At 43.5% G+C, this 23,495-nt stretch overlaps 1 protein-coding gene across 2 annotated transcripts in view; it reads right to left on the minus strand.

Moving 5' to 3' along the window:
- SPTSSB (serine palmitoyltransferase small subunit B) overlaps positions 1-17,009 on the minus strand; it is a 29,513-nt gene extending 12,504 nt beyond the window's left edge. The window contains exons 1-2 of one of the 2 annotated variants that reach the window (XM_084769125.1): positions 15,932-17,002; positions 393-490 (exon numbers count right to left, since the gene is read on the minus strand). The gene's annotated coding sequence lies outside the window, so the exon portion shown is untranslated. Of the gene's footprint in view, positions 1-392; positions 491-15,931 lie in introns of both variants that reach the window. The other variant, XM_084769126.1, reaches the window with a different exon arrangement.
- Positions 17,010-23,495: the final 6,486 nt, after the last annotated feature.

The following is a 23,495-nucleotide window of genomic DNA, read 5'->3' on the forward strand; positions in this document are numbered from 1 at the left end:
TGCCCTTGGTACTTAAATGTGTCACTGGCTTTTTCTAGGTCAGGGGCTTGTAAACTATAGTCAAAGGCTGAAGGAGCGGGCATCTATGTAACCCTGGAAATTTATGTAAAAATTTCACAGATGGACTATTTTGCTGTATACAAACTCAAAAGTGTCCCTAATGTCTTTCAGGCAAGAATCACTGTTTTGAGACACAATAAAGCTAATTGTCATTGTTTCTTCTGTTGCCTCATCTCTGATGTCAATACAATATTCAGTGTGTTATGTTTGTTGGTTGCTTGACAGAGAACTAGAATTTCATTTTAGTAAAGATGTAATGTTACCATTAGAAGTGCCACCTTTCTAAATGATTTCTAAAAGCGAGAATCCAAGATGCGTCCAGAGGACCTCACCTGTCTAGGAGGATCCAGGCCTGGTAGCAGCTTTTGTTCTTCTCTGACCAATCTGGTGTAGATAGATGACTTCTCTTCTCAGGGCTCTATTTCTCCATCTGTGAAACAAAGATTTCAGAGAAATTAACCCAAAAGCTGCCTTCAAACTTTGATACAATTCTATGCCCTGTAAAATGGCATCCAACCATTTAAACTCTCCTCCACAGACTCAAGGACATAGTGTGAAAAACAAGGAGTATGCTAAGTTATTTTAAAAATTATTTTTGGGGAAAAGTCAGAGTTTAAGAACATGACACTGGCTGGTGACTTGCATCCTGAAAACTACACAGTGCCACAGGTACTAGGGTTGACAATGTAGGACTTTCCCCAACTTCTACTAAAGCGCCTTCTCTGATCTCTTCCAAGTATTGGGGTTCTGAGTTTGTTTGTTTGTTTGTGGGAAGTGTTTCATGATTTCAAATAGTGTGTTAATATCATGTAGGGAGTAAGAAGAGGAAAAAGAAATTAATAAAAATGTTTAATGTTTGAGTTAAAAAAATCTGTCCTTGGAATAAGTGGTTGACTTTGTGTGATGAATAATTCAATATTCTTATAAATCTACAAAGTTTGACTCCATTATTACCTAGATTATGGCCTATAATAGTAATTGATTTAAAATATTGCTTTTTAACAATGCCCTTGTATGAGCAGGATAGGGAAAGATTTGCTTTCTCAGTATCTACTTTAAACAATAATGGTCCAATAAAGAGATAGTATTGGAAAGCTTTACCACAGGGATGCTCTGGGAGAGAGGGAGAGAGAGAGAAGAAGAAGGAGGAGGAGGAGGAAGAGAGGAGAGGAGAGAAGAGGAGAGAAGAGGAAAGGAGAGGAGGAGAGAGATTTCAAAAGAAGACATTTCAAAAAGATGCTTAAGGAGACAGACAGATGAACAAGAAGGCTGTTGGTTCTGTTAGATATCCTGACGACTGAGACTGGTATTTTCCTAAAGAACCCAATGACTGATGATCTTAACTGGCTGGAACTAAGTCTAAAAGGTCTTTGTCCCCTGTTCCTTCTAACCTTTCTGGCCTACCTAGGGTTGGGGGGTTGGAAGGGTAGAGGCAATTAAGGGACCCTAAAATAAAAATAGTCTTAAAAGGTGCTTACACACCATGGTTTAGGAAAAGGGGATGTGGCTCTTCCACCTCTTAGAAATGCCCACACCAATATCCCAAGTACATCACAAGGTCCGGAAAGGAGTTCTAGCTGTCGCTACAGGCGTCACTGAGGAGCTTCAGAGGTGCTTTAGTGTTTTCAGAGGCAAATCTCAGAATCAACTGACAGTGAGAGCTGGGTAAAGTGGAAGGGGGTGGGGCTGGAGGCATGGTTAGTGCCGGAGCACTTGTGTAGCGTGCAAAATAAGTATTAAAAAAATGACAAAATAAGGGGAGCTTCTGGGGTTCTTGGTGAAATACTGAGGGTCCCAATAGGTAGATGATTCAAGCAGAGCCTCCTCTATGCCTCCTGAAGCCCGCCATGAGCCGAGAGGAAGGTTTAAGGTGAGGTTACAATAGTGGGCATGGTGGCACAAGCCTATCATCTTACAGTGTGGGAAGTGGAGGGATACATTCGAGATCATTCATGGCTGAAGCGTGAACTTGAGGTCAGCTGTCTCAAAGAACCATGGAGGGAAAACAAGAGACAGAGTTACTAAAAATTTCACCATTCTAAGACCCAATCGCTAAAGGAGAACAAATGTCATAGGAGAATGTGTTAATTTGTTATTATTTTACTTTGTGCATCAAGAACTTAACTTTTTGTGATCATCTAGGGCGGCAGTTCTCACCCTTCCTGACACTGCGGCCCTTTAATACAGTTCCTCATACTGTGGTGACACCCAGCCATAAAGTTATTTGGTTGATACCATATAACTGTAATTTGCTATTCTTATGAATTGTAATGTAAACATGGGATAGGCAGGAATTTGATACACGAGTTCTAGCTGTCGTAACACACATGTTGAGAACCCCACTGTTTTAGTGGCTGCTAACCCTTTTTGAGCATCAGCTAGATGGATAATCTGTATGATTCCGTGACTCCTGCATGTTGTAAAGATTAGCCCAGCCAACCTAACGCCACTCAACCTAATGAAGAGTATTGCATCACTTCTGAAGCACGTAATGGCAAATTTATCCCAATTATTATTGGTTCCTCACATTTTCTATGTATCCCCCCCCCTTTTTATCTGGGATAATCCTTTCTGCTTACTGTCTTGAACCCTTCAGAGACAGAGAGGTAGGTGGGGAAGGGGACGGTTCCGTGAACTGGGGATTCACCAGTGCAGTGGCGCAGTGTGTTCTGTGTGCTTCTCCGTGGAGGAAACTGTGGAACAGTTTTGCCTTTTGTTAGCTTTGCCTTTTGTTTTCCTTTCGTCGTAAACTACAATCTGATTTTTCTGCCAGCCAAACCCAGAATAAGGCCAACCTGACTGCTTTTTTTTTTGTTGTTGTTTGTTTAGACTTTTAGGCAATGAAATAATTTATTCAGACACAAAGGCTACCTGGGTGTGGTGGCATAAGCCTTCACATGTCTTTAATCCCAACACTAAGTGGCAAAGGCTGGTGAATATCTGTGAGTTGGAGACCGGCCTGTTCTATAGAACGAGCTTTAGGCCAGCCAGAAAGAACTACTCCATGATAAGACCGTGTCGTTAAAATGAAAAAAGAAAGTAAAAAAAAAAAAGTTTTTAAGACAGAGTTTCTCTGTATAGCCTTGGCTGTCCTCTGCCTCCAGAGTGCTGGGATTAAAGGTGTGTCACTACCGCCCCACTTTGTAGCTGTTGTTGTTAAAGAAAATAAACAGTAAGTATATCAAGGCTCAGTCTATCAGGGTGGGGACCTGCTGTTTGCGGCCTTATTGCTCATCACTGCCTTATCTGACCAGTAACAGAGCTATCCCCAAACAACAAATTCGTTTTCCAATTGTTGAGTCTAAAAGGGAGTAGTTTACTGTTCTTAGCAGAACAAAGGAGCACAATGCCATTCTTTCAGACATCCTGCCAAATAAAGCGAGCATCTATCTCCTGCCTGTGGGAAATGAATCTGTGCTCCTCAGCCCCCTCCATACTGGCTTCTCTTCAGATTGTAGGCTTCTCCCTCCCTTCTATTACCACTTTTTGCGTTCCCCCCCTAAAGATCAAGTTTATATTCTATAGCATAAGCTGCTCTTTGCAAGAACTCACTCATATTAGAATGGATTTTTAAGTAATTATGTAAACAGGAAACAGACTCCAGCTAATCAGACTGATGTGTTAAGAGATCAACATAGTGATGGCTCTTATAGCTTAAAGAGTTGTCATGCAGATGAACACTGATGTCAAACAGGTTACATAACCTGTTAGTGAGAGCATCCACTTGAAGCTTCTTAAGGAACCCTGGTAGTTTAACATGTGTTATTCACAAGGCCTATGGCAACTGAACAGTCACTTTCTGTAGCAGTTAGTGATTATCAAAATTAGAATCTGAGACATTTTTGTAGGAAGTTAAATTTTTTACATATTATGATACTAATCGATTGCACATCTCTATACATATCTTTGTTGTTTACAGACACACAGACACTGGAAATACTTAGGATATGCTAGGTGTCAACCTAAAAGTAACAGAGTTAATTTATTTTATGAGTTTTGCAAAGGGGGTTATTTATGTATGTTTCTTAATATTTATCATTGCTAAATACTATGAATGATTTTTATTCCTAAAATTTATTCCTAAATTTTATGCTCATTGTGTTTGTAAATGACATGTTTCAATTTAAGATGTTTTCAGATGGAACAAATGTCACAGAGAGCACATGTAAATATTTCAGAAAAATGTCATTTTATCATTTAAGTGAGCTGAAGACCTACAATCTCCATTATGTGACAGTTCCTTCCCCCAGTTGTGTATTACTTAAAATCACTCAGGTAGTTAGAGGGTCATAGATATCTCAGTGTCACAAACACTGATTTTTGTACCCTAGTTAAGTTTTAGAGAAGGCAGTTAATGTCCAGTTCAGCTGGGTTTGTACCTTTAACAGAAACGGTGTTGCGTTGTGGCTTTGCAAATAGTCCTTGGTTTTACAACTTCTTTTCCTCTTTAGTGACAGTCGTGGTTATGTAGGGCAAGCTAGTCTCATACTCACCATCCTGTGTCAGCCTTTTGAGCTGAAATCATGGATGTGGGCCACAGAAAAAATTTCCTTGTTAACAATTTCGATGACTGTTAAACCTGCATTAGTTGTTAAAACATATAATGCTGAAATGTAACAGTAAGAATTTCAGAGAAGCCTAGAAATAGAGGTGCACATAATTACAATATCTTCTACTCTTTGATTTTTTTTTCTGTGCTTTTTTTTTCTTTTAAACCCACTTGTGATTGTTGTGGTGTGTTCCGGTTGGTTTTGTCAACTTGACACAAACTGGTGTATTCAGGAAGAGGGACTCTGAACTGAGAAAACACCTCAATCAGATCGGTCTGTAGACAAATCCATAAGAACATTCTCTTGATTGTTGAATAATGTCCACTTCACTAGTGGCTATACCAGCCTTGGGCAGGGGGTCCTAGATGGTATAAGAAATTGCGCTGAACAAGCCACGAGGAGCAAGTCACTAAGCAGCACCTCATGCATGGTCTCAGCATCAGTTCTCGCCCTGAGGTTCCTGCCTTGGCTTCCTTCAGTGGACTGTGACCCAGCTATGTAATCCAAATAAACCCTTTCCTCCCAAGTTGCTTTTGGCCATGGCATTTTATCACAGAAATAGAAACCCCAGCTAAAGCATACTATGTACTTAATTTTGAATCTTGAGCTTTTCAATTCATTTTACCCAAAGAATTTTTATTCATTTAATACCACATAGATTTGAAAAATCACTTCTTTACCGATTACATTGAACTAAATTTTAAGTTAAGATAGATTTGTTCAATTCATACAAATATTTATTGAGTTCTTTGTATGAACCTAGCACTGTTTTTGGGTGCTGTGCACACTATGGGAGGGTGGTAGAGGGTAAACATGTGATTTGTGAAAGAAATCGATAATATTTTAATTTGCATATTAATTTTTTGTGTGGTCCCTAGAGCTCTGTGCATGCCATTCTACCTCTGAGCTACGTTTTTCATCTCTTATTTTGGCACAATTGCTAGCTAGTGTCAGATATGTTGCTGGTAGCAGCCAAGAAGGGAAGGGAAAAAAATATATATTTGGATAAGTACTGCCCCAGGTTTAAATCTCTTGCACATAAAAAGCTTTACAAATGTTCTCTTTCCAAAGAAGTGTACAGCAGTCATGTCTTAATGGCAATGAAAAGTTCAGACAAACAAAGTTCTGTTGAAAAGAATAGCTCCTTCCCCTTAGGCACCATCGTGCATGCTGTTATATTCATTTTTTTTTTACATTTGTGTATGTGGGGTGTGTGTGTGTGTGTGTGTGTGTGTGTGTGTGTGAGAGAGAGAGAGAGAGAGAGAGAGAGAGAGAGAGAGAGAGAGAGAGAGAGAGAGAGAGCTCAAATGTGAAAGCCAGAGGACAATTTGCAGCAATCAGTGCTCTTCTTCCCAGCATGATTCCCAGGGATTATATTCAGGTTTGGTGGCAAGTGCCTTTATGTGCTGGGCCACCTCATTGGCCCATGCCTGCTGTCTGCCATGGAGGCCACTCTGCCTGTCCGTTCAGTGGTCCTAGGACCATCTGAGGCTCCAGACAGTAATTAAGACATTTCTTTGTAATAAGATCCTCCGTGGATTCTCCCATTGGAGAAGAGCCCAGGGGTATTTTACTCCTTTAACAGCAGAAAAGGTAATTATTAGAGTTTCTAGATTTTCATCAACTGGTCCAGTTAGCTCTCTCTTCATTTCATTTGGTGTGTTAACAGATAGCTTGATGTGGCACTGTCATAATAATTGACTAACGGTCTGACACGCCCCAAAAAGATTATTAAATTTGCAAAAGATGCCAAAAAGACAATTTCCTGCCCCAAGGTACAGATAAAGCTCAGCTTTAAGTAGGACTTGTTTCTCCTTCCTCCTTTCCTCCCTCCCTTCCTTCCTTCCTTCCTTCCTTCCTTCCTCCCTCTCTCCTCTCCCTCCCTTCCTTTCTTCCTTCCTTCCTTCTTCCCTCCCTCCCTCCCTCCCTCCCTCCCTCCCTCCCTCCCTCCCTTTCTCTCTCTCTCCCTCCCTCCCTTCCTCCCTTTCTTCCTTCCTCCCTCTCTCCCTCCCTTTCTTCCTTCCTTCCTTCCTTCCTTCCTCCCTCCCTCTCTCCCTCCCTTCTTCCCTCCCTCCCTCCCTTCCTCCCCCACCTTCCTTTCTTTTACATCAGTGACCATTCACTGGTGCTGGGCATGGTGTTCTTCGAGGCACAGTGAACATGTGTCGTAACTGGTGCTTTAGTTTTCCTGTTCTACGAGCTGCACGGCCACAGAGAGAGCACAAGCCAGAACTTGCTTTGTACACGTCATCTCGAGCCCCTTCCTTCTTTCTGCCTCTGATCATTTTTATTCACTTGTTCAAGGCGCTACTTACGTTTCTTTCCAAATTTACTTTTAAACATTTCCACTGATCTTGGCGATCAGCAGGATAGCTTGGCACTACTGACAGCCTTTGATCTTATGGTGGTGCTGAAAGAGCAGGGACAGAGCGCTGAAATAGCATATTGTCAACCTGAAAGCCCTTAAGTTGGATAATAGCAGTAGGTATTTATTGAGCAATTTATATTCCAGGATTTTGCTAAGTACTTTGTAGGTATTACCTTATAGGCTTTTCTTAACAACACTGTAAGGGTAGCAGTGTTTCTGTGCTCATTTTATAAACATGGAAATGGCAATATTAGGACATTTAAATTTTGACCCAGTTTTATTTTATTTTTTAAATTGCAGAACACATACCCTGAACTACTTTGCTACATTGTCTTGCTATGCAAAGAACCTTGACCACAGCCCAGCAAATCATCTATTTGTTGGCCCATCCATCCATCCATCCATCCATCCATCCATCCATCCTAACTATTTCAATCAGCTAGGCAGTAAGGACATTAAAAAAGACATGAAGTTCACTAACACTGGCATGGTTACTGTCTCTGGGCCATGTCCTGAGAGGAGGGACAATTAGGCCAGTATCTCCCCATAGTGTGGCAAATGTTATGGCTGGCAAGTGGTAAACTGAGGCATAGGAAAGGGCGAAGAAAGGCTGTCAGGGCCTGGTTGGTAGCCAGCACATTCTTGAAGATCTTATCCTATGTTCTTGATCCATTTTGTAGCAAATGGACTACTGGGTTGGGGATATAGTTCAGTTGGCAGGGTGCTTGCTTAGCATCAATGAAGTCATATGTTCAGTTTCTAGTCTCTCTCTCTCTCTCTCTTTCTGGGGGAAAAAAAGAAATTTGAAGTAGGTCTTCTATTGTCTTGTCTTTTCGTAGCTGTTTAATTAAAGCATGTTTAATAAATGAATGAGAATTCTAATGTCCCATTATAATAGATTTTTTAAAAAACTTGTTTCTAGTTCTACTCTTAACATTCTCACGCATTTCTCATTTGGGATTAAAATAAATGTTCCCTCTGATATACAAAATTCCATCCCTGCTCCTTTTAAGCCAGACCCCAAAAAAAAAAAGGTCTATTCCAGAAATGTTGCTACACCTATTGTATATTATTAGAACAAGGCTTCCTCGGGTACCTTTGAAATCAGGTACCCGTGTAAAAATTCTAGAACTGTGGGGTGGTGGCTTTTCCCTCTTCCCTTCCACGCCCACCTGGCTGACTCGTGGGATTTCACGCTCCTCTGCTCACTCCCTGTAGTTCAGAAAGAGGTGCTACTCTATTCATTGTCTCTCCAGCATGGCCCTCAACCTTTCCTTCCCCCCAAACTCTCTTCGGCTCTCCAAAAGGGGCTGTCTTTGGGGAACCAAGTCTGCATTGTTTCTTTACAGCCCCTGGAAACACTGAACATAAAAAAAAGGCCAAAAGGAAATTGACAGCTCAGGCTGACGACGACGACGACGAGGATTTGTGTTATAAGACACCGTTTTGGGAAGGGAGAGGCAGTTTTCGTTAAGGGTGTGGCTCTAGGTAGCTTGGTCACAGTGGCACAAACTGAACTCAGTGGATCATAAGGAGCACAGGGGTGGGGGGTGAGGAAGGTGGGGGGTGGGGGAGGTGGGGGTGGGCGTGGATCTGGGACGACTTAGGAGGCAGAGCAGGAAATTGAATATGACTAAAACACGTTGTGCACATGCATGAGATTATCACAAAATGAACAAAGTATTATTTTAGAAGACTGTTTTATTAATAGTTCAGTTGTAATTCTTCAAGGAGGTGTTGGAGGATTTCTTCCTTGTACCTACTTGGTGTGTGTTGGTGATAATTTTTCCTTTAGGGAACAATGGGGTATTTAGGTGGAAAAGTAATGCTAGTGGCAGAAGCAAATATAAAGAAAAAACAAACAAACAAACAAACCCAAAAAAACAAAAAAACAAATCTCAGCATGGAATAGAAGCTTATCCACAGTTGGAAATCCTTGTAGTTCGGTCTGGAACCATAGGGCCAGGTTTGTACACGCTTTCTATAGCACAGGTTATACAATCTTATTTTCTGGCTTGAGCCCACAATTTAAAACTGTACCCTGTCACCTTTGTATTTTCTCCAGAGCTCTTATCTCTTTATATATTTAAATATACCTGTTATTTTTGTTATTAATATCTCAGATGTCCGTTAGAATATAAACGCCTTAAAGGGAAGATGTTTTGTCTGTATGTTCATTACTTCTCCGAGGCCCAAGAGTGTCATAGTACAGTACAGATATGTAGTAAATATCTGCTGAATATATATAATATTAATCCTGAATGAAAGTGATATTTAAAAGTAATGATTAAGCTAGACACAGTGGTGCATTTCTATAATCTTAGCTCTTGGTATAGCCTTCAGCAGGAGTATTGTGAGTTCAAGGCCAGCCTAAACTATATAGAAATGTGTGCTGCCTCAAAAACCTTTCTTTTCCTCTCACACCCTTCCCCCAAAAGAAGAAGAAAAGATATGATCAACTTTTCTTATCTAATGTATGGACAAATGACTAACCCTTAAGATCATTCTTTATTAGAACCGAGAAGCTTGCTCAGTTTGTGAAAGAGCAACCATAAGAACCTGAGTTAAATCCCCAGAACCCAAGAAAAAAAAAAAAAAAAGTGCATGCTTGTAATCACAGTGCTGGGAGCATAGGGGGAGCTAGATGCCTTAGTGTTCACTGGCTGAGCCTACCCTGGCCTATTTCACCAAGTAGGTGAAAGTTGCTGCCACAAGGTGTGTGTGGGGTGGGGCCAGGGGAGTAAATGGACTGCATCTGAGAATGACATCCAAGAATACGTGCGCGCGCGCGCGCGCACACACACACACACACACACACACACACACACACACACAGAAACAGACACACACATAATATTTTTCCAACGGGAGTCTTCTAATTGGACAAGATAGTACACAAAAATTGGGTCAGGCATGGTGACGCTTTCCTGTAATCCCAACACTCAGGAGGCAGAAGCAGGCAGATCTCTGTGAGTTCGAGGCCAGCCTGGTCTACAAAGGGAGTCCAGGTCAGCCAAGGCTACACAGAGAAACCTTGTCTCGAAAAACAAAAACAAACCAACAACAACAACAACAAAAGGACTGGATGGAAGGGAGGGGACTGGACTGGAGAGGGTGGAGATGTGGAGATGGAAACAGAGGCAACTGGAATGGGGGAGGGTGTGGCAACTCTGGGATGAGCTGGAAACCTAGGACAATAGAAACTCCCAGGAATCTATGAGTTACCCTAGTTACGACTCCTAGCAACGTGGATATGGAACCTGAACCAGCCATCTCCTGTAACCAGGCAAGGCTTCCATTGGAGGAACTGGGACACGAACCCAGCCACAAAACCTTCTACTCATCATTTGTCCTGCCTACAAGATGTGCAGGGGTAAAAAGATGGAGCAGAAATGTCCATCCTCTTATTGAGGGAAAGGCCAATCAGTGACTGGCCCAGCTTGAAACCCACGCCAAGAGAGAGAGCCAACCCCCTGACACCATTAATAATATTCTGCTACGCTTTCAAACAGGAGCCCAGCAAAATTGTCTTCAGAGAGGCTTCACCCATCAACTGATGGATACAGATGCAGAGACCCACAGCCAAACATTAGGTGGACCTTGGGGAATCCTGCAGAAGAGGGGGAGGAAGGATGGAAGGACCCAGGGAGGTCAAGGACACCACAAGAAAGCCTACAGAATCAACTAACCTGGGCCTATAGGGGCTCCCAGAGACTGAACCATCAGCCAGAGAGCATGCATGGGACTGATCCAGGCCCTCGGCACATATGTAACAACAAAGTTGTCCGGCGGGGTCTTCAAGTGGGACTCCTAACAGCAGGAGCAAGGGCTATCTCTGACTCTATTGCCTGCCTTTGGATCTCTTTCCCCTAACTGAGATGCCTAGTCCCGCCTCAATAAGAAAAGATCCTAAGGCTGTTTAATATCCATGGGAGGCCTCCCCTTTTCTGAGGAGAAAGGGAGGAGGGGTGAGTGAGGGGGAGGAGAGATGAAAGGGAGGGAACTGGGAGGAGAGGATGGGGGGGGTGGGGTGGGGGGTGGGGGGTGGGGGGGCAGCAATTGGGATGTGAAGTAATCAAATAACTTAATTAACAACAACAACAACAATAACAACAACAATAATAATACTGGATGAAATCTGTTTCCATCAGCTTGGCACACTCTTAAAACTGTGTATATGGAAGGAAAAGCCTGGGGGCAGGGGGAGTGTGAAAAGGAAACTCGCTGAGTCTTCCTGAAGCAGGCAGACTTTAATCCATACAATGCAGAGTACAGTTGGGTTCAGTGTGCCCATAACTGTCCTGACAACGACCACATTTTGCTGCTTTCTACCTCACAAGATTCCAAGACACACTAACTTCCTTCTCGATCTGGACAAAGCATTGCCATCCCATCCCATCCCATCCCATGGTTCTTACTTAGCACAGACAGGCTCAGGAAGCTGTGGGAACTCAAAACACAAGAGACAAATAGAGGAATGAATTAATTATTTAGGAGCATGTGCATTGGGGGATTGGCATAATTACAGTCGATGCTTTCCAGCAAGGACTCATCAGTGTGCTGCGGGGACAATAGTGGCTGCTTCCCAGCTCTCCCACGGCTCTGGCCTTTGGAGTTGATCTAGGTAAGAGGAAGTGTGTTAATCTGAGTAAAAGGCCACATTTTGCTGAGATTCCCAGGTATCTTCCTCTCTAAGCCGGTGTGGGGCACAGCAAATTTAAAACTGGCCTCAAGAACTGATAAAGACTAAATTTACCTAAAAGCAAGAAGAATAACTGGTCTCAACAGGTCCTGGGTTAATGTAATAGATGGTGAGTTCAAACAGATACCTTATTGGAAGTAAATCCCCTATGACAAGGAGTTAATGGCACCTGATTTATTTCTGAATAGAAGAAAAGCTCGGGCAAGTATGCAAACTTATGTAAACCATACATCTGTGCCACTCCCGTGCCACCCTTAATTATTTCATATATTTCCATATGGCCATTGTGCAAAAAAGGCTTCATGCCAGTTTAGTGGCACATGGGAATTTATCAACTCAAAGGTTTTAAATGTGTTTGTTCTTTCAATGTTTCCCATATTTTTTTTCTGGTCCTGGGGATTGAACCCAGGGTTGTGTATCCACTAGGCAAATGCTCTAAGATTCTGCTATACTTTTAGTCCTCTGTGTCTTATTAAAAAAATTATTTATTTATTTTTTATGTGATGCTTGTCTACACTATACACTATACACAAATACAAAAGGCATTTGGTTCCCTGGAACTCGAGTTGCAGACAGTTATCAGGCCGCACGTGGGAGCTGAGACCCAAACCTGCATCGTCTGGAATAGAAGCCAGTGCTCTTGAAGTGCTGAGGCATCTTTTCAGCATCTGACCTTTAATCTTTCATCTTCTCCTTCTCCTCCTCCCCCTCCTCCTCCTCCTTCTTCCTCTTCTTCTTCTCCTCCTCCTCCTCCTCCACCTTCTCCTCCCTCCTCCGCTTCCTTCTTCTTTTCCCCTTTGAGACAAGGTTTCTCTGGGTAGCCCCTTGCCTCTGCCTCCTAAGCGCTGAGATCAAAAGTGTGCACCACTAATACCCAGTTTGCCTTTTGTGTTTTAAGATAGAGTCGTGCTAAAAAAAATTTTTTTATGGCTAATTGCAACACTTGCAATTCCTCTACTTCAGCTTCCCAGATGCTGGGTTTAGAGGTGAGTGCCACTACACCTGCCTACACTGGATGGCATTTTAATAACATGCCTTACTGAGATACAGTTTATGTGTCATACAGCTAACCTAGTTTAAGTACACAGTTCAATGCTTTTCAGTAGCGTACCATCCTTAGCTACCGGCCGTTCCCACTGCCTAAGACTTGCCATCTCCCCAGGGCACTCTGAACCCTTTAACAGTCACTTTCCATCTCTCCCCAACTTATCTCCCACACCAGCCCTCAGCAACAACTGATCTGATTTATGTCCCTATAGATTTGCTGGTTTGAGATGTGTTGCGTAAAGGGAATCACAGAGTGTGTGTGTGCTCTTCTTTCACTTAAGATAACCTTTTCACCGTTCAATCTTGCAGGAGCATGTTGTGTAATACCCCCTGTTCTGTCCCGTGCTTTGCTCACTCACTCACCACTCAGTGGATAGTAGGATTGTTTCTGGGGCTTTTTGTTTGTTTGGTTTTCCCTATTATATAAGTACTGTGATGAGGGCTTGGGTACCGGTTTGTTTGTGGGCATAAACTTTCAATTCTCCAGGATACACGTCTAAGGGTGGAGTTGTTTTATTTTGGTACAGCGGTACAGGTGTATCATTTTTGTACCCTCATTGCTCTCCCTGGGTGCTAGGAATCAAACGCAGGGTCCTAGTCAACCAGGCAAGCATGCCGCCACTGAGTTGTGCTCTCAGCCCCAGCTGTCCTACGTTATCCTCCAAGCCCCAGTTTCTTATTTGAGCATGAACTGGACTGAACCATCAATAGGGATCAGTGTGTTTATAGCCCCTGTGGTTGGCGTGAAGTGATAGTTCATTACAATGTTGATTTTTCTTCATTTTCTTAATAAGGAAAGATAAACACCTTTCTTATGCACTTCTTTGGGGAAATGTCTACTCAAACTTTGCTCACTTTGCTGTTTGTCTTTTTCCTATTGAGTCCCTCACCATTGGCCACGCATACATGAGCGTGTATTGGCTATAGGAAGAGTGACTTCCCACTTGGTCCATCCTGAAACAAAGCTTCTGTAACTAGCACAAAGCTGAGAGAGATGAGGAAGGCAGTGGCCTGTTTCTCCTTGGAATAGGCTGTAGCTATGGGCGGGATCCTAGGTCGAGAGAGAACTGTGTATATTACGGATTGCAAAGCTCCAACCAGCCAGAGGAGATCACCACCAGCCAGAGGAGACTGGGGAGATTGGAGTGTGCTCAGATACCATCCACCCTTGTGGCTCTTACTGCAGTGTTACAGATTATTTTTCACAAACATTTCTTCATGTGCTATATTCCCTTGGGATAATGTCCATAGATCATTTCCCATCACTTATTGTCCAGTAAGGGGTGTGTTCACAGACATAATTCTGGAGGTCGGGTCTTATCTGGATGCTTTGCTCACATGTGTGTTTGTGGTATATGTGCACATGGGTATGGGTAAGAGCCCATACTTGTGCATGTGTGTGGAAGTCAGTGGTCAATATTTGGAGTCTCCTTCGGTGGCTCTATATTTTACTTTTTGAGACAAGGTCTCCCGCTAAACCAGGAGCTTGCCCATTTGGCTAGCATGGCTAGCTGGAGAGGAGTCCAGGGTTCCTGTCTCCACTTCTTAATTCTGGGACTACAGGCACTTTCCGTTGTGCCTTTTTATGTAGATGCTAGGGATTTGAACCTGGGTCCCATGCTTGCATGTGCTTTCCTCTTTGAACCATCTTTTCAGCCCCCAATCCCTATTGGGATAACTTGAAATTAAGACTTTGCTTCTTGGATATTTGGCTGCAAAAATTTATACTGTCTTTGTCAGATAAATCGGTCATAGGCTTATAAAAGGTCATTTTTATTTTAAGATTAGCAAACTTATAAGCAAGCCAGAGTTGAAGACTGGTAGAATTTCTACTTGACAAACAGTAAAATTTCTAAATGTCTGTGCATGTGCCTCCACGAGCCATTTTTAATTGATTACATTTAAATTGCTGTTTAGAAAGATTTGAAAACTAAGGTTGTCTGTCTCACAGAAGAGTTTGCTGTTATAAGTCAGCTGCTCTCAATCTGTGGTTGCAAGCCCTTTGGGGGATCCAAAAGGGCCTTTTCCCAGAGCTCATCTAAAACCGTCTGCATACCAGGTATTTATATTGCGAGTCATAACAATAGCAAAATTACAGTTGTGCAATAGCAACAAAAATAATTTTATGTTTGGGGGACAACACAACACGAGGAACTGTATTAAAGGGCCCCAGCATTAGGAAGGTTGAGGACCACTGCTGTAAGTTATCCAGGTACGAAGGCATCACAACTATTAAAAATCATGAAACTGAAGGCTACTTAAGAAGCACAGGAATATGTGAGGTGTGAAAATCAAGTGACTAAGCTCCCCCTGCCCGAGTTTCCTGCACACATCCTTTTCAAAGTTCTTTAGCAAAAATGGCTGTGTATTTCTTCATGTCTTCCCATACGAAGAAACAACTACTGCTGCTGCCATAAAGTCTTTTACAAAAGCAAACCTCCCAATTTCTCGTGCATTCATTTGGACTTTGGGGCTAAAAGTTTAGATTTAACACTTCCTTAAATTCTGTTTTGGCGCATGGGCTGGGCTAATGCATAAACTGACAACTAGTTGCATGCCCTCCCAAATGAAACAAGCCAGGACAATATTTGTATCTAAAAACCCCTCTCTCCATCTGTTGTCCCTGCTCCCCATGGAGGCTATGACACACATTGCTTCATGCGCTGAAGACTTTGACTTCTGCGACAATCATGTAAGCATCATTGAGAAAACACTCTGAGCCTAATAATCAAGAGAAAATCCTGAGACACAATCTTTGCTAGCTGTCTGTGCCTTACCTGCCGGCCGCCGACTCAGTGTGCCTGCCTAATCGAGAGGCAACAAAACACACAAAACAAAACAAAAAACCAGAAGAGCAGAGAACTAGGTAAATACTACCACTTAGAGAAGGAAGCCAAGCACATCCCAAGATATTTCCCTGAATAGTAACAAACCACACAAGGATGAATAATGAAAATATAATACAATTTTCTCTTGGCTGGAAAAGTTCTAATAATAAAGTTTGGCTTCTGTTGAGTGAAACATCTTGGTTTCCGACATAGTAAATGACAAGAGGACCCAATTCAGTTCTTAAAAGTTGTAATGTGGTTAAATAATAGGCAGATAAATTGTATTAAAACTCAGTTTAGTTCCCCCCACGAAGACAGAAACTCGTGTTATAAAAGCTCTTTTAGACTGGACGTAGGTATTTTGGAAGATGCTTACCTCCTGCCTTTCAGTGAACTTGGATGCTCTCTCTGGTTCCTTCCCAGGAGCTGTTAGCTTGCCACTGTGTGGGCGCTGACGAGGCTCCCAGAGTTAGGTGTTCGGGCCCCGCCCTCTGCACTACTGCTAAAACTCCAGTTCTGCCAAACTGATTCCGGTGATTAATAATTGACAAAAGGAAAACACTCTTACGCAAACTTGTGTCCAACCGCAGGGCTTGCCGTGACTCCTTCCAGAAGAAAATGAGGGCTGCACCATTCCCCTCCCCCTTCGCTCTATAGCCCAACTTCCTACGCGCTAACACTCAGTCCTGGGAGATAGGGCTGTCCTCCGAGAAATACAACCCAGTGACTTCTACATTTTTAAGATTCGCCTTCCTATAGCTCATTCGCACTTCCCCGGAGATTCTCCTCTCAGGAGGGGGCGCTTTCCCTGATCACCCGGGGGGAGCAGGGGCTCTGAGAGGTACAGAAGGAGACCGAGGTGGCGCTGTCACCTCAGATTGCTGCAGTAAAACCCAGAGTCTAGGCAGAGATGGGGTGGGGAGAGAATGGGTGTCGCCCTCCCCCTCTCTTCGATGTGGAGCTTCGATTCACCAAAGGGGCACGTATTTTTATGGTGGTGCAAACGATAATAGGGTGGAGATGGGAAAAGAAGGGGGGGCGGTCCGGGAGAGGAGGTGGCTGCTGCTACCGCAGATAAACAGGAGGTGCAAAGGTGAGCACTTTAGGGCTTTAATAAAGGCTCGGAGGCAGCTTGTCAGCATCCATCCATGGGCAGACTAGGATGGGGAGCAAAGAGGCCAGGGTGACTGCAAGGCTGCAGTCTGAAACTCAGTGCGGGGTTGCAAAGTGAGCCCCGGGATCGCGCCCTGGCAGCCCTTCGCCCACCCACCGTTTGTCTAAAGGCGATAGAAGACAACAAACCACTTTTGCACTGGCAGCTAATTGTGGTGCCCTGGAATCTGTAAAACAATCCCTCTCCTCCCAAAACAGTCACCTTCCCCGGGTAGCAGGGAGGTTAAGGTTGAAAAACTACCCCGACCCTTCCCTGGGGGAAAGAGATAGGAGGACCGTGCCTGCGGAACTTGTGTGGGCTCACTCACAAGTGCTGAGAGTTCATTTGCAGACGACTAACGGCCGGTGGGCAAATTGGGAAAGGGGGTCATCAGGCAGCTGGGTGCCGCAGAGACGCACGGAGCCGCTCTAGGGCAGGCGTGCCCTGCGCGCAGCATCTTCGTTGGAAACCTGCAGCCAGACCGTGATCGATCTTTTTCTTCTTTATCCGAGGCAGTGCTTGCTTTTGACTCCGTGGCTGGGTGCTAAGGGCGCAGAGGGTCTGGAGGCTCCTCATCCTGCATATCCGACTGAGACTGTTTTCTGTCCAAGATCCAGGGGGCGTTCGGGGACGGCAGCCTCTCGATTAATGAACATTTGGGCAGCTTCTGCCATTCAGCTTCCACTCCAGGAGGGGGAGGCATCATAGGTTCCACTGGGCTGATGGTGCTGAAGCGCGAATATGAGCTACTGGCAGCTTTCTGCTCTTTCTCACAACACACTTTGAGCAGGATGGGAGCTCCAGTGCTGCGCAGTGAGAGCTTTACGCTATTGGGCGGCGGCGGTGTCTCTATGCAGGAGGCAGGGTGTCCCCCAAAGCTGAAGGTGCTTGGGGGGCTGGGAATGAACCAGTAGAACGTCTGACCATGCTTGCTGTTTTTTATAGCTATCTTTCCTTTTAGCTCTTGTATATAGTACTTTTGCTATTTCTTAATCACTTTATGTTGGCCCCATATTTCTTTTCTCGTGGCTTCTCCTGACGTACCTTGCAATGTTTTCTGGGCTGACGTGATCACTTATGGCTTGAAAAGAGGAACTCTGAGAAGCTCTGAGAAATGACTGTTTGAGGGATGACAAATGTTCTTTGTACTAGTTTATGGATCTTATATGCTCTCTAGTTCTCCCATAGATTGCGACACCACCTCCCACGTGACTGTACATCTGTGGAAAAAGAGACGTAGATCTTTTTGCCCAAAGCTTGTGAAATGGGTACCTTTTGCAACGACTTTACATAGAGGTTGGAGGAAACTCACCCTGCCGGCAGGGGTGCCCTGACATATGATACTTTTAAAAAGGCACGCCTTCATGTTTATCTGGACACCTCCCCAAAAGAGAAAATATTGTCTGTGTGCCATACGAACACAGCACTGAGTCACAGGATAAAGGTCACCAGAACCTAAAAGACAGAAATAATTCAAACTATATCGTTCTTTGAAATACAGTAAGGATAAAATTAGCAAAATATAATTTAGATTTGGAAATCTAAAGCTGCGTTCAATCTGGATTAAACCGTCTGGAGTAGTGGTACGGACCTGTAAAACAGCATTTGGAGGGTAGAGGCTGAGCAGTTAGGAGTTCAAGGCCTGCCTGGGCTACGTGAGACAGACCCCCCCCCAACCCCAATCAAACAAATAATAACAATAAACTAAATCTAGATCAAACACAAATGAAGAAATCACAGTATTTAAAAATATTATTTTAATTGTGCAAATTGAAATGGTTCGCTACAGTACTATTTGATGGATATGTGTGTGCAGTTTGTAAAGATCAAACAGGACAGTTAATAACTTTATCTCCTTAACTTAAAATAAATATTTTTTTTACTAATATGCAACAATTGTAAGCATTTATGGGGTACAGGGTGTTGAGAAATAGTAAGTCTTGGGATTGAAGAGATGGTTTAGTCTTCAAAGTACTTGCTGTGTAAGCATGGGGACCTGAGTTTGTGTTTCCATCACCCGTGTAAAAAGCTGGATTTTGCTGTGCACTTGTAATCCTGGTGCTGTGAAGCAGAGATTGGAGGATGGGGAGCAGGTGAGACAGCCCCAAGGTCGAGGGCAAGAGTGTGGGAGATCTGGCCTTATAGCAGGGGGCGGTGCCCCTCAACACCAGCAGCAGTCAACAGTCAGGTGAGCTGGCCCTGCCCCTCACCTGCTGTACACAGCAGAGTGGGCCCTACTCCTCACTTCAGCAACACAACAGAATTGTTGTTGTTGGTAAAGGCACAGGTGAGTCAGTCCCCAGGGTGTGAGATCCAGAGAGCTGACCTAGTCCCTTCCAGCCTACAACTCTTGAAAAAGCAAGTCCTGCACCTTGACTGGGCAGCACAGTGGAACTGGATCCAGAGGAGTGGGTGCGGGTGAGCGAGCCCTGAGAGCGTGAGAGCTGAAGAGCAGGAGAGCTGACCCTGCCTTCTGTCCATAGTGACACCGGGTGACCTAGCCAGACTAAGTGATGGCGTGCTTGCCCTGGTGGTGCAGATAAGTGAGAGCCAGTGGGCTGACCAGTTCAGTTGCCAACCAGACCCAGAACCAGTGCTCTGAGCTGGCCCACCCTCATATCTACATCATTTGCTGATGGTTGAGATGTGTGAAAGGGCCAATCTTGCCATATCAAAGCTTTAGGATCTTCATGATACAGGGCAACAACAGGAGATCCTGGAGGAGTCCTGGTAAGGATCCAGCATTGATAGTGTGGTGAAAGCCAGAGACTTGAGCCAGAACTCATTGCAATGAACATTTACAAGTGAAGATGTGTGAATAAAGGGGCTGTAGGACACACACCGACACATAATATATATATATATATATATATATATATATATATATATATATATATATATATGACGTACTATAGCTTCCATGATTTTTTTGTTGCTGCTTGTTTGCGTGTGTGTGTTTTATTTTTGGGGAGGAGGCTGCAAGGGCGAAGGGCAGACATGAGGGGACAGGGAGATGAGCAGGACTGGGGTGCATGATGTAAAACTCACAATAGATCAATGAAAACTGCTTAAAAAGTCATAAGCACTGGGAAAATAGATACTCCTCAGGTAACATGTGAGACCTGAGGTCAGATATTACAGGGAAGAGGGTTGATCACTTCCTAAGCCTCTTATTTACATTGGTTAGAATGCCTCTGGAGCTAAGGTTCCGGGAAGGAAGGAGGGGGCACTATGTGAGAATTCATTTGAACCTACTCTATTCCTGGAGCTGATTTCTTTCTCTATTTTCATTTAGGTTGTGTGCTAAAATACTTGACCTAAAAGTAAGGGGCAGGGGACTGGGCATAGTTGTGCTACAATTAATGAATGAAGGGGAAGCACCCATCACACCTTCAGTCGAGTGAGGAGAGAATGAGCATTTAGAAGCTACTTCCTTCTGCTGCTTCTCTAGTTTTCTCGTATCTACATAGTTCAGTATGCTCTGCCTAAAGGATGGTGCTGCCCACAATGGGTTACCCTTCCCCATCCCACCCCCACCCATCAATTACCAAGAAAATTCTCCACAGACATGCCTGCAGGCTCACCTGACCTACTCGATTTCTCAGTTGAGACTTCCTTCTCAGAACATTCTAAACTGTGGCAAGTTGATATTTAAAATTAACCATCATAGGCGCCAACCCTACAAGCTTCACGGCCAAGCTTCCAGGCAGCAAAGTTCAGATATAAAACGTGTGTTTTCTGAAGCTTCCCAGACCTGATCATTGTGGCATGGTGAGAGAATCGTGGACTTCTTTGGAGTAAACCAGCTACGGGTTCAAGTACCCATCCTTCTAATAACCAGACGTGTGGTCTGGAACAAATCATTCCACTACTTCCGTCTTTGGTCTTCTCACTTATGAAGTAGGAGTGATGCTGACTTCACAGGACTCTTTGGAGATGAACTAAAACACCTTTACAAAGGCTGTACACACCTGATGCCTTCACACACTGATTCCAGATTCTCAAATTGCCTATGCTTAGGCTGAGAGGCCTTTTATCAGGGAAAAACCCCAACCCTTAAAACTTAAAGAAGCTAGTATTAGAACCCCAATCTAAAGAAAGAGATGCCTATAAACATACAAGAGGCCTACAGAATACCAAATAGAATAGACCAGAAAAGAAAAACTTCCTGTCACATAATAATCAAAACGCAAGATATAAAGAACAAAGACAAAATATTAAAAGCTGCAAGGGAAAAGGGCCAAATAACATTTAATGGCAAACCTATCAGAATTACACCAGACTTCTCAGCAGAGACCATCAAAGCCAGAAGGGCCTGGACAGAGATCCTGCAAACCCTAAGAGACCACAGATGCCAGGCCAGACTACTTTACCCAGCAAAACTATCAATAACCATTGATGGAGAAAACAAAATATTCCATGACAAAACCAAATTCAAACAGTACCTATCCACAAATCCAGCTTTACAGAAAGTACTAGTAGGAAAACTCCACCCCAAAGGGACAAGCTACAACCAAAACTACACAGGAAATAAATGACTACACCATCACAAAAACACAACCACATAAACGCTCTACTGAAACCAACATCAAAATTAAGACTCTTAACAGTCACAGGTCATTAATATTTCTCAACATCAATGGTCTCAATTCTCCAATAAAAAGACACAGACTAACTGAATGGATGCATAAACAAGATCCAACATTCTTCTGCATTCAAGAAACACATCTCACCCATAAAGATAGACATTACCTCAGGGTAAAAGGCTGAAAAAAAAATATTCCAAGCCAATGGTCACAAGAAGCAAGCAGGCATAGCCATTTTAATATCGAACAAAATAGACTTTCAACCAAAATTAATCAAAAGGGATGAGGAAGGACACTTCACACTCATCAAAGGTAAAGTCAACCAAGATGACATCACAATTCTGATCATTTATGCTCCCAATACAAGGGCTCTCACATTTGTAAAAGATCTATTAACGAAGCTTAAACCACACATCGATCCCCACACAATAATAGTGGGAGACTTCAACACCTGACTCTCACTGAAGGATAGGTCATTGAAACAGAAAATTAGCTGAGAAATAACATCATTAACCAATGACATGAATCAAATGGATCTAACAGATATCTACAGAACCTTTCACTCTAACAAAAAGGAATATACCTTCTTCTCTGCACCCCATGGAACCTCCAAAATTGATCACATTGTAGGTCACAAAGCAAGCCTCAACAGATACAAGAAGATTGAAATAATACCTTCTATCCTATCAGATCACCATGGTCTTAGGCTGCACTTCAACAACAAGAGATATAACAAAAAGCCTACACGTATGTGGAAACTAAACAACTCTCTACTTAATGACACTGGGTTAGGGGAGAAATAAAGAAATTGAAGACTTCCTGAAATTCAATAGAATAAAGATTACATTGGTAGTAAAAGGCAGAAGTCTGTTCTGAAAAATCAAAAATAATTCCATCAGTAAGGCAATGTAGGCATCTTTTTCAGTCATCAACAAATGTAAGAGATTTATCATCCATCTTAGTTAGAGTTTCTACTGCTGTGAAGAGACACAATGACCATTGAAACCCCCCCCCTTTTTTTTTGTCGCATACAGTACATCTGAATGGAAGCCCCTCCCTCCACTCCTCCTAGCACCCCTTACTACAGACCTCCTCTCTTCCCCAGATCCACTCCTCTGCTTCCCTATGGAACAGATCAGGCCTCTCCAGTGACATCAACCAAACACAGTGTAAGAAGATACAATAAAACTAGGCACAAACCCTCCTATCAAGGCTGGACGAAGCAACCTAATAGGAGAAAAAGGGTCTCAAGAGCATAACAAGTCAGAGATACCCCAATTCCCACTGTTAGAACTCTCACACCATAAACCTCAAGCTGACAAACCACAACATATTTGCATCGGACATAGCAAAGACCCATGCAGGCTCTGTGGTTGTCGGTTCCATCTCTGTGAGCCCCTATGAGCCCTGCTTAGCTGATTATCTGGGCCATGGTCTCCTTGTGGCCTCAACTTCTCTGGCTCCTACAATCCTTCCCCTGCCTCTTCCATAGAGTTTCCCCAGCTCTGCCTGCCTATGCTCGGGTTTGGGTCTCTGCATTTGTTCCCATAAGCTGCTGGAGGAAGCCTCTTTGTGTCTGTCATGTTTGGTTCTACCCTAGATCTCTTACCTATGCAGCTTCTGGTCCCTGGCCACCCACGCAGTGTCAGGCATGGCCTCCTTTCATGGCTTGGGCCTCACTTTAGACCAGTCATTGGTTTCCCACTGCTGCTGTTTTAATGGAAAATCCCAGATCGTTCTATTTTTACCAACAAAGACACAGGAGCCAGATGCTGTGGTGAAAAACCTCCTAGCTCAGAGAGGCAGAGAAAGCACCCAGCTGAACTTTATACTCAGTTCACGTCTCAATGGAGAAGGCCCAAAAAGGCTCACCAGCTTAGCTCTCTGCCTGGGAATAAAAGGCCAAAACAAACAAACAAAAATCCCAAAGCCTCAAAGCCCAAAAAGGCAAAGACCAAGGAGCCAAGGAGCTCAAGAGTTAGAGAGATAAAAGTCTCAAGAGTAAAGTCCAAAAGCCAAAGTTCCAAAGACCCTTTCTACTTCTACACTATCTCAAATACCCTTTGACTTAAAGTCCCTCCTACTCTTTAATACCTGTCAGCTGGTTTCTTGCTCCACTTCTTGACCTAGGGTTAACTTGATTAGATCCCATGTACAGATAGCTTTTTGATTAAAGGTATGTATGTGTAAGGCTGGCTGAA

The sequence above is a fragment of the Acomys minous genome, assembly GCF_964271855.1.
Source record: "Acomys minous genome assembly, chromosome: 19".
Taxonomy (NCBI): domain Eukaryota; kingdom Metazoa; phylum Chordata; class Mammalia; order Rodentia; family Muridae; genus Acomys; species Acomys minous.